Genomic DNA, 17,166 nt, shown 5'->3' on the forward strand with positions numbered 1-17,166 from the left:
ATGATGTCCACGGGCCACATGGTGGTCCCCCTGGGTCTCCTCCACATGAGGAAAATCCAGAGGTGGTTCTTCCACCAGCACGTTGACCCCATACGCCACAAGTGGCGAATGCTGACCATTCCTCCCTCTCTTCAGTCAGACCTGGCATACTGGGGAAACCCCCGGACCCTGTCAGACGAGGTTCCCCTGGGCAAAGTGACGTCATACAGTACAGGCCAAAAGTTTGGACACACCTTCTCATTCAATGTGTTTCCTTTATTTTCATGACTATTTACATTGTAGATTCTCACTGAAGACATCAAAACTATGAATGAACACATGTGGAATTATGTACTTAACAAAAAAGTGTGAAATAACTGAAAACATGTCTTATATTCTAGTTTCTTCAAAGCAGCCACCCTTTGCTCTGATTACTGCTTTGCACACTCTTGGCATTCTCTTGATGAGCTTCAAGAGGTAGTCACCTGAAATGGTTTTCCAACAGTCTTGAAGGAGTTCCCAGAGATGCTTAGCACTTGTTGGCCCTTTTGCCTTCACTCTGCGGTCCAGCTCACCCCAAACCATCTCGATTGGGTTCAGGTCCAGTGACTGTGGAGGCCAGGTCATCTGGCGCAGCACTCCATCACTCTCCTTCTTGGTCAAATAGCCCTTATACAGTCTGGAAGTGTGTTTGGGGTCATTGTCCTGTTGAAAAATAAATGATGGTCCAACTAAACGCAAACCGGATGGGATGGCATGTCGCTGCAGGATGCTGTGGTGGCCATGCTGGTTCAGTATGCCTTCAATAAATCCCCAACAGTGTCACCAGCAAAGCACCCCCACACCATCACACCTCCTCCTCCATGCTTCACGGTGGGAACCAGGCATGTAGAATCCATCCGTTCACCTTTTCTGCGTTGCACAAAGACACGGCGGTTGGAACCAAAGATCTCAAATTTGGACTCATCAGACCAAAGCACAGATTTCCACTGGTCTAATGTCCATTCCTTGTGTTTCTTGGCCCAAACAAATCTCTTCTGCTTGTTGCCTCTCCTTAGCAGTGGTTTCCTATCAGCTACTTGACCATGAAAGCCTGATTCGCGCAGTCTCCTTTTAAAAGTTGTTCCAGAGATGTGTCTGCTGTTAGAACTCTGTGTGGCATTCATCTGGTCTCTAATCTGAGCTACTGTTAACTTGCGATTTCTGAGGCTGGTGACTTGGATGAACTTATCCTCAGCAGCAGAGGTGACTCTTGGTCTTCCTTTCCTGGGGCGGTCCTCATGTGAGCCAGTTTCGTTGTAGTGCTTGACGGTTTTTGCGACTGCACTTGGGGACACATTCAAAGTTTTCACAATTTTCCGGACTGACTGACCTTCATTTGTTAAAGTAATGATGGCCACTCTTTTCTCTTTACTTAACTGATTGCTTCTTGCCATAATATGAATTCTAACAGTTGTCCAATAGGGCTGTCGGCTGTGTGTCAACCTGACTTCTGCACAACTGATGGTCCCTGTGATGTGGAAGCAGGGAATGTGGACCCAAACGCAGAGATCAGGCAGGCAGGCAGGAGAAGGCTTATACTCGAGGTTTTATTGATCACAAAAGGCAGGGTGCAAACCAACGAAGGAATCCAAAAACAGAAGAAAAACACATGGAGTCCCAAAAAGGCAGGCAACAGTCAGAGTCCAAAAACAGAAAACCAGAACTCACGGGGGAAAACTCACAAGATGTGTACTGATCAGGGAAAGCACCAAACACACACAAACCGACAGGGCATGGACACGGACAGGAACAAACTCAAAACGATCTGACATGAGACAAAGGAAACATGGGGGTTAAATACATGAGGTAACAAACAAACGAGGGACAGGTGATACAACAGGTGAAACACATTAGGGGAAAAAAGGTGGGAAAACACAGGAAGTAAAACAAGACACGACAAGACAGAAAAGTAGACTATCAAAACAAAACAGGAAACAGAACATAATAACCAACGAACAGGAATACACAGTACAGAGATACACAGTTAAAACAGGACAAACTGAAACACACAATGAACAGGGGAATAGAAAAACAGAAATATACATAACCGAGAACAGAAATATACACAACTGGAATATACAAAACAGGATACATACAGAATTCTATAAACAGGAAACAGAAATGGAACAAAAAACCATAACAGTCCCCCCTCCACAAGGGGCAGATACCAGACGACTCAAAAAAAAAACAGAAAACAACCCAGGGAGGGCGAGAGAGTCCGTGGGGGGAAAAAAAGTCAATGGGGCACAGGGAACAGAGAGCTCTGGGGTAAAGGGAACAGAGAGCACTGGGGGCACAGGGAACAGAGCACTGGGGGAGAAAGAGGGACGGAGAGGCCTGGGGGAGAACTGAGGGCCAGAGAGGCCTGGGGGAGAACAGAGGGCCAGAGAGGCCTCGGGGAGAACAGAGGGCCACTGAACTGGACAGACTTGAACGGGACCGACTCAGACAAAACAGACCGACGGGACAGACTCTGACGAAACAGACTGGGACAAAACAGACGCAGACCGAACAGACTTGGACAGGACAGACTCAGACACAGACGGGATGGACTGGGACAAAACAGACGCGGACAGAACAGACGCGGACAGGACAGACTCAGACACAGACGGGACGGACTTAGACTTAGGGGCAGGGAAAGTAATAGGGACACAGATAATGAAGGGGACAGAGACGGGCGCGGTGACCGGAAGGAAGATGGGCACGGTGACAGGGACAGAGACGGGCACGGGGACAGGGATGGTGACAGGGACGGAGACGGGCACGGTGATAGGGACAGAGACGGGCACGGGGACAGGGATGGTGACAGGGACGGAGACGGGCACGGTGATAGGGATGGTGACAACTGGGCTGGAGTTGGGGAACCGGAGACCGGCAAAGTCCCAAAATACCAGAGGCGGTCCCAGGGGCGGTCCCAGGGGCGGTCTCAGGGGCACTGGAGGCTGACAGAGTCACATGGGGATTGGCCATGACCAATTCAGAGCGCTACACGGTCGGGACTCGGACTCTGGGGGGCCGCTACACAGACGGGACTCAAGGAACTCTGGGGGGCCGCTACACGGCCGGGACCCAAGGGACTCGGAGGCCGGCAAAGCCTCCAGGGCAGTCTCTGGGGCGCTGACCACTGGCAAAGTCTCTGGGGTACTGACCAGTGGCAAAGTCTCTAGGGTGCTGACCAGTGGCCAAGTCTCTGGGGGGCCGGTCAGCGCCGACTCTGGGGAGGTGGTCAGCGTAGGCTCTGGGAGAACCGTCAGCGTAGACTCTGGGGTGAAGAGCGGGACATGGCGACGGAAGCCATGCCGTCTTTTTCTCAGCCTACGGCCTCCACGGGTAGACTCTGGGAAGCTGCTAGCCAGCCGGGAGTCAAGGAGGCTGCTAGCTAGCCGGGGGTCAGGGAGGCTGCTAGCTAGCCTGGGCTCTGGAAGGGTGCTAGCTAGCCGGGGCTCAGAGAGGCTGCTAGCCAGCCTGGGTTCAGGGAGGTTGCTAGCTAGCCTGGATTTGAGGAGGTTGCTAGCTAGTTGGGGCTCTGAGAGGCTGCTATCTAGCCTAGATTCGAGGAGGTTGCTAGCTAGCTGGGGCTCTGAGAGGCTGCTAGCTAGCCTAGATTCAGGGGGGCTGCTAGCTAGCCGGGGATGAGGGAGGCTACTAGCTAGCCTGGGATCTGGGAGGTTGCTAGCTAGCCGGGGCTCAGAGAAGCTGCTAGCTAGCCTGGAGTCAGGGGGGCTGCTAGCTAGCGGGGAATCAGGGGAGCTGCACGCCAGCCCAGGGTCAGGAGAGCTGCACACCAGCCCAGGGTCAGGAGAGCTGCACGCCAGCCCAGGGTCATGAGAGCTGCATGTCAGCCCAGGGTCAGGCGAGCTGCACGTCAGCCCAGGGTCAGGAGAGCTGCACATTAGCCCGGGAACAGAACAGTTAGCCGGCAGGAGAATAGGCGAACTAACTTCTTCTTGACTTCCTCCAGGTGGGGAACAAAATGACTCACCCACGGTCTTTCCTTAAACCAACGCTGCTGGGTGGCGATCCTCTCCAGGACGTGGGTTTGACCTGGTTTCGTTTGACAGGCCCTCCACGGTGTGCTCAAACTCCGCCACTTTCTTCTCAAAGAGGCGCCTCTCTGCTGGGTCCATGTTGGTCAGATCGTTCTGTGATGTGGAAGTAGGGAATGTGGACCCAAACGCAGAGATCAGGCAGGCAGGCAGGCAGGAGAAGGCTTATACTCGAGGTTTAGTTGATTACAAAAGGCAGGGTGCAAACCAACGAAGGAATCCAAAAACAGAAGAAAAACACACAGAGTCCTAAAAAGGCAGGCAACAGTCAGAGTCCAAAAACAGAAAACCAGAACTCACGGGGGAAAACTCACAGGATGTGTACTGACCAGGGAAAGCACCAAAGACACACAAACCGACAGGGCATGGACACGGACAGGAACAAACTCAAAACGATCTGACATAAGACAAAGGGAACACGCGGGTTAAATACATGAGGTAACGAACAAACGAGGGACAGGTGAAACGCATTAGGGGAAAAAAGGCAGGAAAACACAGGAAGTAAAAAAAGACACGACAAGACAGAAAACTAGACTAGATCAAAATAAAACAGGAAACAGAACATAATAACCAACGAACAGGAATACACAGTACAAACAGAGATACACAGTTAAAACAGGACAAACTGAAACACACAATGAACAGGGGAATATCCATCCATCCATCTTCATCCGCTTATCCGGTGTCGGGTCGCGGGGGGAGCAGCTCCAGCAGGGGACCCCAAACTTCCTTTTCCTGAGCAACATTAACCAGCTCCGACTGGGGGATCCCGAGGCGTTCCCAGGCCAGGTTGGAGATATAATCCCTCCACCTAGTCCTGGGTCTTCCCCGAGGCCTCCTCCCAGCTGGACGTGCCTGGAACACCTCCCTAGGGAGGCGGCCAGGGGGCATCCTTACCAGATGCCCGAACCACCTCAACTGGCTCCTTTCGACGCGAAGGAGCAGCGGCTCTACTCCGAGCTCCTCACGGATGAACAAGCTTCTCACCCTATCTCTAAGGGAGACGCCAGCCACCCTCCTGAGGAAACCCATTTCGGCCGCTTGTACCCTGGATATCTTTCTTTCGGTCATGACCCAGCCTTCATGACCATAGGTGAGGGTAGGAACGAAACTGACCGGTAGATCGAGAGCTTTGCCTTCTGGCTCAGCTCTCTTTTCGTCACAACGGTGCGATAAATTGAATGTAATACCGCACAGGCTGCGCCAATTCTCCGACCAATCTCCCGCTCCATTGTCCCCTCACTCGCAAACAAAACCCCAAGGTACTTGAACTCCTTCACTTGGGGTAAGGACTCATTCCCTACCTGGAGTAGGCACTCCATCAGTTTCCTGCTGAGAACCATGGCCTCAGATTTAGAGGTGCTGATCCTCATCCCAACCACTTCACACTCGGCTGCGAACCGATCCAGTGAGTGCTGAAGGTCACAGGCCGATGATGCCATCAGGACCACATCATCTGCAAAGAGCAGCGATGAGATCCCCAGCCCACCGAACCGCAACCCCTCCCCACCCCGACTACGCCTTTATATCCTGTCCATAAATATTACAAACAGGATTGGTGACAAAGCTCAGCCCTGGCGGAGACCAACCCTCACCTGAAACGAGTCCGACTTACTGCCGAGAACCCGGACACAGCTCTCACTTTGGTCGTACAGAGATTGGATGGCCCTGAGTAGAGACCCCCTCACCCCATACTCCCGCAGCACCTCCCACAGTATCTCCCGGGGGACCCGGTCATACGCCTTTTCCAGATCCACAAAACACATGTAGACCGGTTGGGCATACTCCCAGGCTCCCTCCAGGATCCTTGCGAGAGTGAAGAGCTGGTCCGTTGTTCCACGACCAGGACGGAATCCGCATTGTTCCTCCTCAACCCGAGGTTCGACTATCGGCCGAACCCTCCTTTCCAGCACCTTGGAGTAGACTTTACCAGGGAGGCTGAGAAGTGTGATACCCCTGTAATTGGCACACACCCTCTGGTCCCCCTTTTTAAAAAGGGGAACCACCACCCCGGTCTGCCACTCCTTTGGTACTGTCCCAGACTTCCACGCAATGTTGAAGAGGCGTGTCAACCAGGACAGCCCCTCCACACCCAGAGCCTTGAGCATTTCTGGACGGATCTCATCAATCCCAGGGGCTTTGCCACTGTGGAGTTGTTTGACTACATCAGTGACTTCCGCCTGGGAAATTGACAATGATCCCCCATCATCCTCCAGCCCTGCCTCTAACATAGAGGGCGTATTAGTCGGATTCAGGAGTTCCTCAAAGTGCTCCTTCCACCGCCCTATTACCTCCTCAGTTGAGGTCAACAGTGTCCCATCCTTACTGTACACAGCTTGGATGGTTCCCCGCTTCCCCCTCCTGAGGTGGCGAACAGTTTTCCAGAAGCACCTTGGTGCCGACCGAAAGTCCTTCTCCATGTCTTCTCCAAACTTCTCCCACACCCGCTGCTTTGCCTCTTTCACGGCAGAGGCTGCAGCCCTTCGGGCCCTTCGGTACCCTGCAACTGCCTCCAGAGTCCTCTGGGATAACATATCCCGGAAAGACTCCTTCTTCAATCGGACGGCTGCCCTGACCACCGGTGTCCACCACGGTGTTCGTGGGTTACCGCCCCTTGAGGCACCTAAGACCCTAAGACCACAGCTCCTCACCGCAGCTTCAGCAATGGAAACTTTGAACATTGTCCACTCGGGTTCAATGCCCCCAGCCTCCACAGGGATGCACGAAAAGCTCCCCGAGAGGTGTGAGTTGAAAGTCTGTCGGACAGGGGCCTCCTCCAGACGTTCCCAATTTACCCGCACTACCCGTTTGGGCTTACCAGGTCTGTCCAGAGTCTTCCCCCACCCCCTGACCCAACTCACCATCAGATGGTGATCAGTTGACAGCTCCGCCCCTCTCTTCACCCGAGTGTCCAAAACATACGGCCTCAGATCAGATGAAACGATTATAAAATCGATCATTGACCTTTGGCCTAGGGTGCTCTGATACCAAGTACACTTATGAGCATCCCTATGTTCGAACATGGTGTTTGTTATAGACAATCCATGAATAGCACAGAAGTCCAACAACAAACAACCACTCTGGTTTAGATCAGGGAGGCCGTTCCTCCCAATCACGCCTCTCCATGTGTCTCCATCATCGCCCATGTGCGCGTTGAAGTCCCCCAGCAGAACAATGGAGTCCCCCACTGGAGCCCCATGCAGGACTCCAGTCAAGGTCTCCAAGAAGGCCGAATACTCCGAACTCCTGTTTGGTACATATGCACAAACAACAGTCAGAGTTTTCCCCCCCACAACCCGCAGGCGTAGGGAGGCGACCCTCTCGTCCACCGGGTTAAACTCCAACGTAGCGGCGGTCAGCCGGGGGCTTGTGAGTATCCCCACACCCGCCCGGCGCCTCACACCCTGGGCAACTCCGGAGAAGAAAAGAGTCCAACCCCTATCCAGGAGTATGGTTCCAGAACCGAGACTGTGCGTAGGTAAGCCCCACCAGATCTAAAACGGTAAGCGCTCCACCTCCTCGCACCCGTTCCGGCTCCTTCCCCACAGAGAGGTGACGTTCCACGTCCCCAGAGCCAGCGTCTGCTGCCCGGGTCTGGTCCGTCGAGGCCCCTGGCCTTCACTGCCACCCATTTGACAGCGCACCCGACCTCAGCGGTTCCTCCCACAGGTGGTGGGCCCATGGGCTGGAGAGATGGGAGCCATGTAGCTTTTTCGGGCTGTGCCCGGCCGGGCTCCGTGGCAAACCCGGCCACCAGGCGCTCGCCGACGAGCCCGCCATCTGGGCCTGGCTCCAGACGGGGGCCCCAGGCTTCCTCCGGGCAGGGTCACTCCATCTCTACCTTGTTTTTCCATAGGGTTTTTGAACCATTCTTTGTCTGGCCCCTCACCTGAGACCACTTTGCCTTGGGAGACCCTACCAGGAGCACAAAGCTCCAGACAACACAGCCCTCAGGTTCACAGAGACACACAAACCTCTCCACCACGATAAGGTGATGGTTCACGGAGAAGTGAACAGGGGAAAAGAAAAACAGAAATATACATAACCGAGAACAGAAATATACACAACCGGAATATACAAAACAGGATACATACAGAATTCTATAAACAGGCAACAGAAATGGAACAAAATACAAAGCAAAATACTGAAACCATAACAGGGGCCTCATTTATAAAACCTGTTACGCAAGAAAAAGTTGCATGAAGCAGGGTGAAATTTGTCTATGCGCTTTTCCTCCACTGCTCTCCCCTGCCTCTCCCCGTGAAATGCGTTTTGTTTGATCTGATTTGATTGAAAATCGTGTTTCTGTTTTTTTACCTTTTTAATAATTGAATTTCCTTGTTTTCTCACAAAAATCGAAAATGGTCATATGATCATAAATGTGATCTCACAGGGGTAAATGGCAAATATGAACCATATATGATGTAGTCCTATGTATCATTGGTAATTGAGCTAAATCTTTTACATTACATTATTAAGTTTGTGTAACAAACTATGAACACTACACAAGGGTTAAGATGTCCTACCTCTGTTAGGAACACTTCGATCTCACAATCACTGAATCAATTTTTTTCCCCATTTTTCCGTTTCGTGATTGCTGATCAAGGACTCCTTTCAAGGAGGGAATATTCACTGATTGATTAACATGGACCTTATTAGGACAAATATTGGAGGACCGCATAAGGTAACGCACGTCCGTATTTATAACGAGAAGTGTGCGTACCGGTGTGCGCCGCAAAGTGTTATAAATCTGAATATTGTTTTTACGTATAAAAATTCTGACTTTTTTGCGCACAAAATCTTTCAGAATAGAATCTACGCACAGTTTTATAAATGAGGCCCCAGGTCCCAACCCCATTAATAAGGGAAAAAATTCCACTAATTAACCCTGACAAGGCACACCTGTGAAGTGAAAACCATTTCAGGTGACTACCTCATGAAGCTCATTAAGAGAACACCAAGGGTTTGCAGCGCTATCGAAAAAGCAAAGGGTGACTACTTTGAGGAATCTAAAATATAAGAAATGTTTTCAGTTATTTCACACGTTTTTTGTTAAGTACATAATTCCATATGTGTTCATTCATAGTTTTGATGCCTTCAGTGAGAATCTACAATGTAAATAGTCATGAAAATAAAGAAAACGCATTGAATGAGAAGGTGTGTCCAAACTTTTGGCCTGTACTGTACGTGACAGTGTACACAGACGCATCCCTTATTGGCTGGGGAGGAATGTGCGAGTCACAGGTGGTGGGAGGAGAATGGCCACCTCCCCCCCTCCCACACATAAATTGCCTGGAGCTGTCCACGATGCTGAAGGTTTTAAAACACTTCACCCCAGTGACAGCGGGGAGACATGTTGTCGTGCAGACAGACAACATTACAGCAGCAGTGTTCATAAACCGACAGGAAATAGACAGGAGCCTCCTGCTGTGGGCCCACAGTCATCTGTTGTCCCTCAAAGCTGTTTACATCCCCAGGGTTTTGAACCGGGCGGCGGCCCTATGTCGAGGGGAGGGCCCTCTCACAACGAGTAGAAATTGAATCCCTCTATTGTTCAGAAGCTGTGGAGCAGGTTCGGGAAAGCGGAGGTGGACCTGTTCGCCTCACGAGAGAACACACAGTGCGCACTGTGGTTTTCCTTGAGCACACAGGACAATCCACCCCTCGGTGGAGACGCCTTCTCTCACCAACCCTGGCCCAGAACCCTCCTATACGCTTTTCCCCCGGTTCCCCTTATCCCTCGCCTCCTGGAACGCATCCAGGAGGAGAGTCTGTCAGTCATCCTAGTGGCACCGGAGCGCACAAGCGCATCCTGGTTCCCGACTCTGGTTCAGCTGCTGGCGGGCCCTCCCTGGCAACTACCATGGTGCGAGAACGCTCTGTCACAGCTAGACGGCGCGATATTTCACCTCCCGGTGATAACCCAGCGGCTGTGGGGAGCGGGAATGCTTGCAGAATTTAGGCTTGCCTCCTGCTGTGGTGCGCACCATCCAGAACGCAAGAGCCCCTTCCACTACAGCGTGTTACGCGGGGCGTTGGTTTGCTTTCCAGCGCTGGTGCAAGGAAAAGGAAGCGGAACCCATATCGTGTCCCCTGCCTCTCGTGTTGACTTATCTCCAAACATTAGTGGATAATGATTTGGCTCCGTCTACAGTCAAAGCCTACGCAGCAGCCATCTCATCCTGCCACGAGGGCTATGGAGAGAGGACAGTTTTTGCGCACCCCCTGGTAAAGCGGTTCTTGAAGAGGGTCAGACGACAGAAACCCGCCGTGCGCCACACCCCAATGGGACCTAGCCCTGGTGCTTCGAGCTCTGGGGAAGTCTCCTTTCGAGTCTCTGGCACAAGCATTTCTCAGGTTGCTGTCACTAAAAACGCCGCTTCTCCTTGCCTTGATGTCAGCCAAGAGAGTGAGCGACTTGTGCGCTGTCAGTTTCGCCGTCCTGCCTCTCCATTAGAGGGCATTAGAAGGCAGACTATTTCTAAATCTAAAAGGAAACAAAAGAATAAACAAAAAACCTACTTAACTGAAGTACTGGGTCTCACAGCACGCCTAAACCTAGTGTGACTAATACAACACAATGTGACTAAATGCAGGAAGGATATCAGTTATTAGATCTTACGCCTGGGCCCACGTCCTCACACTCTCATACAAAAGTCTGGTCTGGCAGCTGCCCTCAGCTGCAACCAAGTGGGCTCTTTAAGCTGGAGGCAGACTTAATTGACTCCTCTTGATTGGCCGGCCAGTGGGGAGCACCAATTGCTCTGCTTGCACTCAAACTTTCTGCTTGGACTCAGATATGTTGTTGTTTGGACAGATTTCCAAATGTTTAATGTACCTAAACAATGATCAATGATTACCAAATTTCTCTCTCATATTGCTCCTCATAACCACTGAAAACTGTCAAAAAAATCTAACCCAAAGTCCAACTATTATGGACGTTATGTGACTGATAACTGATTGATATCTGACTGATCATTGTTTAGGTACATTAAGTTACCACGTTAAGCTTTTTCACGTTAAGCGTTAGAATGTCCCGGCTGCTGTTGAGGGAAACTGTAGTCTATAACTTCCTGAAGCGAACTGATCGATTTCCTTGCCCCTTTACATAATAAATATGGCTATGAAATGGAACATGAAATACATAAATGAGGCAATACATATATAGGCATTAGTCATTATAGTTCAATAGCCTAAATACATATGTTTTACTTATATTTATTTCCGGGGACTTTTATTTATTCCGTCTATTTATATGCACGTTATATTCAAAGGAAGTTTAGTTATCTCACAGGCTCAGACTAAAAGCAGCAGCAAGCCTGCCTGACATCAGTGCATAGCATATCACTGCAAAGTAAATAAAATATGAATAAAATCACGGCGTAGATTACCAGGTCAGCTACGCGGATAACGCAGCTCTGCAGACGGACCAGAGTCAGTCAGAACCGGGAAAGCGAAACGGGGACCAAGCTCACAGGGCTGGTAGCTAGCTGCTAGCTAGCTGCAGCGCAATATTAGAATATTAGACCCATCACGGAGGTCTGATCCCCATGATTTAAAACGAAAATCAAATAACCATTTGTTTTTTAATACCTGTTTATGAAATGAAAATCAAATGAACGAAAAAGTAGACGGACCCAGTCTGTTAAGAACAATTTCACCACTAATAAAACAGATCTAGAGATGATATGCTTTATTTGCAACTTAAATGTTATTTTTTTAATTAATACAAAGCAAACTGAGCAGAAAGAACAAGTATTTTGTTGGTTTGTTTCTCTTCTTCCAGGTGTGACTGAAGTACCCTTGTTGAGCTGCATCACAGCTGCACTATGTGCATGGACCTGTGCCAGTCAGCACATTACTCACCTGTGTGCAGAGGACAGGCAGCAGTAGCACAAACCAAAAAGGTTGGCAAGTCTGATAATAATGCAATTGTAAAAATAATAATAATATAATAGTAAAATCATGTTACATACACTTATCATTTATGTTTCTTGCTTAAATTCACAGGGTGCACAACCAGGCCTGGGAGAGAAAATTACTGATGTCCACAAAACCAAATCAGAGAAGGTAAGGTAAGATAGTAATGATGTTAAAGCAAGCTATGTACACCTAATATATTACGTGTTGATGTCTATGAATCTGTCTTTAATAGGAGCATACTATACAAAGACAACAGTGGAGAGTTCCTGGATCGGTCTGTCCTCAAAGTGCCAGAGATCTACAAGAAACTTTGCAAGTGAGCAGAATCAGCCTGAGTGCGAGGAGAAGGTTCAAAGCTGAGAGCAGGAAATCTGTCCAAACAACAACATATCTGAGTCCAAGCAGAAAGTTTGAGTGCAAGCAGAGCAAATCCAAGCGCGAGTACAAACTTTGAGCACAAGCAGAGCAAATCCAATTGAGTGCTGCGTGGATCGCGGTGTCCTCGTAATTTACCAATCATGATACATTCTCTCTCACTACCATGCACGCCTACAATCATGATGTGCCGCTGCATGTGTAATCGTATGAGGCCCTCACCCCCCCCCACCCTCCCCCTTTACTCTGGGTGGCTGGGAGGAACACGGGCGTCCCGTAATTATTAATCATGTACTACCCTCACCAACCATGCACACCTACACTCATGGCTTTGGCCTTGCAGCTGGCTAGGCCAAGTAATTATCTTATCAGGATAACGGCTTATCTGATACAGTCTCCTGTCAGTGCATGAGAGACAAAAAAGTTTAGTCTATGTTCTGCTTGTGGGCTCTGTGTCGCAGGTGGCATTGACTACATCAGTTTCGCCCTAACCCAATAGCGTAGCCTTAGAGGGCAAAGCCTATACGAAATAGAACGATAGTTACGTTATTGTAACTCCAGATTCTATGAGTATAGCCGTAGCCCTCTAAGAGTTGGGCCACCTGCTCCTGTTACATTAGCTGAAGAAAAAGCTGATGTTGGGAGTAGAGCAACGGGTCCGCTCTGTTTATGTACAGTATCTGCGGACGTAGTTGAAGCCTGAGCGGTACGCAAGGGCGGGAAAGAAAATCTTCACGACTGCGCATGCGCGAAGGGGATAAACCCCAATAGCGTAGCCTTAGAGGGTTACGCCTATACTCATAGAATCTGGAGTTACAATAACGTAACTATCGATGTAGTACCGCATTCATGTCTCACCCTGTAATTAATGAATAGTCATTGAGAGAAGGCAATTCATTGGTTAGGCTTGGGAAAAAGCTTTCATCATATGTAGCCGGTGCGTATACCGAAACGAAGGCTATTTTCCTACTCCTTATTATTGTACATACATATGATATCCTGCCTGTTTAGGTCTTTACTACTTTTGTCTATGGTGAGTGCACATAATCATGACAGCAACACAATGGAGCCCTATGAGACCTACAGGATGACCTAAATTGAGGACAGCTACTTTATTGTAAATGCAATGATAAGTTAAAGTCCAATATGAAACTGTATGAATGTGAGTCCCAGCCCAGGTTAGGAAATTAACTAATAATGTAAAGATCAACAAGCCACTGACAGATATGTAAGCATTTGATTCATTCAATAAATTATTATTTTGTGTCTTAAATCCACCAGCCGTTTTCATATTATACCAACATCATCATCCTGAGCCTTTTTGGCAATGTTCCTAGAAAATCTCAGCCCAGAGTAATTAATTAATAGTACTAATTATTATTCTCCCCAAAACAAGTGTCCTTTTTATTTATTTTTTTATTTTTAAGAACTATACAAAAAAAGTTGCAACTTTTTTGCAACAACTCATGTGTTATGGTCCACATTTACCAGTGTTTTTGTTAGGGTGAGGTGTGGACCCAAGAGCGAACACAGACTAGATGGTTGGGAGTTAACAGTTCTTTAATGTAAGGTCAGCCGAACAGACATCTTGTAAATCCACGTAGGAGGATGGTGACCCAAATGGAGTGGAGGAGTGGAGATAGGCACGGCAGGCTCGAAAACACACAGGGCTGGTGGCGTGGCTGGAAGCGAGGAGTAGGTAGACCTTCAGCGTCTGCACATGAATAGACGACAGTGTTAAGTAAAAGATAAACACTGAGATAGCAACAAAGTTAACTAGAGACTAGCGAGATAGACCGAGAGTAGTTACCGCTTGACGGACTGAAACGAACTGGCGCTGGCTGCCTGGATCACAGGAGTACTAGTGCTGGAGCTTGATTGGTGAATTGCCTGCAGCTGCGCTGGAGAGCCAGGTGCCCTGATGGAAAGACCACGCCTACACACACTCACTCACTCCACACATGACCAAAAAAGGAAAACAGCAGCCCGAGTCATGGCCAGGCCGTTACAGGACTCCCCCCTCAACGAACGCCACCAGGCGTTCGGCCCGGCTTGCCCGGGTGGTCCCGATAAAAATCCCGGAGAAGGTCCGGATCCAGAATGAAGCTCCGCGGCACCCAGGAATGCTCCTCCGGGCCATAACCCTCCCAATCAACCAGGAACTGGAAACCCCGGCCCCGACGGCGAACATCCATGACCCGGTGCACAGTAAAGGCCGGATGGCCATCCACGAGGCGGGGAGGCGGAGGGAGCCCGGCCGGAGGGTTCAGAGGACACACAGAGACAGGCTTGAGAAGGGACACATGAAACACGGGATGCACATTCATGGACACAGGCAACCGCAGCTTCACCGCAGAGGGATTGATCACCTTATCCACAACAAAGGGTCCCACATACCGAGGTGCCAGCTTCTGGGACTCCACCTGCAGCGGGAGATCACGGGAGGACAGCCACACCTCCTGACCCGGTGCATAAGCGGGTGCAGGCACACGACGGCGGTCCGCCAGACGCCGGTTCCGAGCCGCAGTCCGTACCAAGGCAGCCCGAGCCTCCCGCCACACGAGCCGGCACCGACGGAGGTGCTCCTGGACCGACGGGACAGCCACCTCCCGCTCCTGCTCAGGAAAAAGGGGAGGTTGGTAACCAAACATAGCCATGAATGGGGACATACCCGTAGCAGAGCCGACTCCAAATCCTGATTCGCTCGTTCCGTCTGGCCGTTAGTCTGAGGGTGATAACCAGAAGAGACACAGAAGCACAAACCCCCCCCCCCCCCCCCCCCCACTCAGGTTCACAAAAGGGCAGTGGGGAGGTCAGCCAGGGGATGAAATGCACGGCCTTAGAAAACCTGTCCACTACAGTCAAGATGACTGTGTTGCCGTCCGAAGGTGGAAGGCCGGTGACGAAATCCAGCGCGATGTGAGACCATGGTCGACTGGGAATAGGTAGGGGTAGCAACAAGCCTGCCGGAGGCCTGAGAGAGGCCTTGCTTCGGGTGCATATGGAGCAGGCCGTCACGAAGGCTCGGGTGTCAGCTGACATCGTGGGCCACCAGAAACGTCGACGCAGGAAGGAGAGGGTGCGGTGGAAACCAGGATGGCAGGTGAGTTTAGACGAATGGCCCCACTGGAGGACCTGGGACCTGACAGGATCGGGCACAAACAACAGGTCAGGTGGAGCAGTGACAGGAGCAGGGTGAGTCTGCTGAGTCTCCCTCACCACCGCCTCAATGTCCCAAGAGGCCGCGGCCACCACACAGGAGGGGGCCAGAATGGTCTCAGGTTCACTGACTGTTGTCTCCGGCCCGAACTGTCGAGAGCATCCGGCTTCGTGTTGCGGGAGCCGGGTCTATATGTCAAAGTGAAATTGAACCGTCCCAGGAACAGGGCCCATCGAGCCTGGCGACTATTCAGTCATTTGGCTGAACGAAGATAAGCCAAATTCCGGTGATCAGTCCAAACCAGAAATGGCTGTTCCACTCCCTCCAGCCAATGTCTCCACTCCTCCAGAGCCAACACCACCGCCAGTAACTCACGATTACCCACATCATAGTTGCGTTCAGCAGGCGACAGACGCCGAGAGAAAAAGGCGCAGGGATGCAACTTGTTGTCCTGAGGCGACCGCTGTGAGAGGACCGCTCCCACTCCAGTATCCGAGGCGTCCACCTCCACGACAAACTGCAGAAACGAATCTGGGTGGAGTAACACAGGGGCAGAAGAAAACAAGTGTTTGAGCGTGGTGAATGCTGTGTGCACTTTGGAATCCCAGGAGAATGGGACAGAGGGAGAGGTGAGTTGGGTGAGAGGAGCAGCAACCTTACTGTAATCCCTGATGAACCGACGATAAAAATTGGCAAATCCCAGGAAGCGCTGGAGCTGTTTCCGGGTGGCGGGTATCGGCCACTCAGTCACTGCCTTGATTTTGTTGGGATCCGGCCTCAGCTGTCCCTGCTCCATGATGAATCCCAAAAAACTCACAGATGGAACATGAAAGTCACATTTCTCAGCCTTTACGAATAGTTTATTCTCCAGTAGGCGTTGTAACACCAACCTGACGTGCTGGACGTGTTCCTCCATGTTCTGAGAGAATACCAGAATGTCATCCAAGTAGACGAAGATGAACCGGTTGAGCATATCCCTGAGGACGTCATTAACAAGGGCCTGAAAGACAGCTGGAGCGTTAGTGAGACCAAAAGGCATGACCAAATATTCAAAATGGCCGAGCGGGGTGTTAAAAGCGGTCTTCCACTCATCCCCAGCCCTGATGCGGATGAGGTGGTAGGCGTTTCTCAGGTCCAGTTTCGTGAAGACCTTTGCTCGGTTCAGGGGTTCGAAAGAAGGATCGATGAGAGGAAGAGAGTACTTATTCCTTACAGTTATCTCATTCAAACCACGATAGTCAATACAGGGCCGCAGAGTGGAGTCCTTCTTTTTAACAAAGAAAAACCCCGCTCCCATAGGAGAGGAGGAGGGACGAATGAGCCCAGCAGCTAAGGAGTCGGAGATATACTTCTCCATAGACTCCCTCTCCGGTTTAGACACATTATATAACCGACGAGAGGGAAGTGGGGCACCAGGTAGGGTTTCAATAGCACAATCATAAGGTCTGTGAGGGGGCAGAGATAGCGCTTTCTGTTTATTAAATACCTCTCCTAGGTCATGATACATGGGAGGCACAAGAGTGAGATCTGGGGGCTCAGGTAACGGGGTGTTATGGTCCTTGCTGGGGGCACGTGCTGACTGCAGACAGTGGGAATGACAAAAAGGGCTCCAACTAACTATCAAACGTGTAGACCAGTCAA

General features: G+C 50.4%; 1 long non-coding RNA gene across 1 annotated transcript; it reads right to left on the minus strand.

The window, feature by feature from the left end:
• Positions 1 to 13,907: 13,907 nt before the first annotated feature.
• On the minus strand, positions 13,908 to 14,323 carry LOC120567376. The gene is made up of 2 exons (XR_005640562.1): positions 14,176 to 14,323; positions 13,908 to 14,079 (listed from the first exon to the last, which is right to left on the minus strand). It is a non-coding gene; the product is annotated as an uncharacterized LOC120567376 (long non-coding RNA).
• Between the last annotated feature and the right edge of the window lie 2,843 nt (positions 14,324 to 17,166).

The sequence above is a fragment of the Perca fluviatilis genome, chromosome 10, assembly GCF_010015445.1.
Source record: "Perca fluviatilis chromosome 10, GENO_Pfluv_1.0, whole genome shotgun sequence".
Lineage (NCBI taxonomy): Eukaryota > Metazoa > Chordata > Actinopteri > Perciformes > Percidae > Perca > Perca fluviatilis.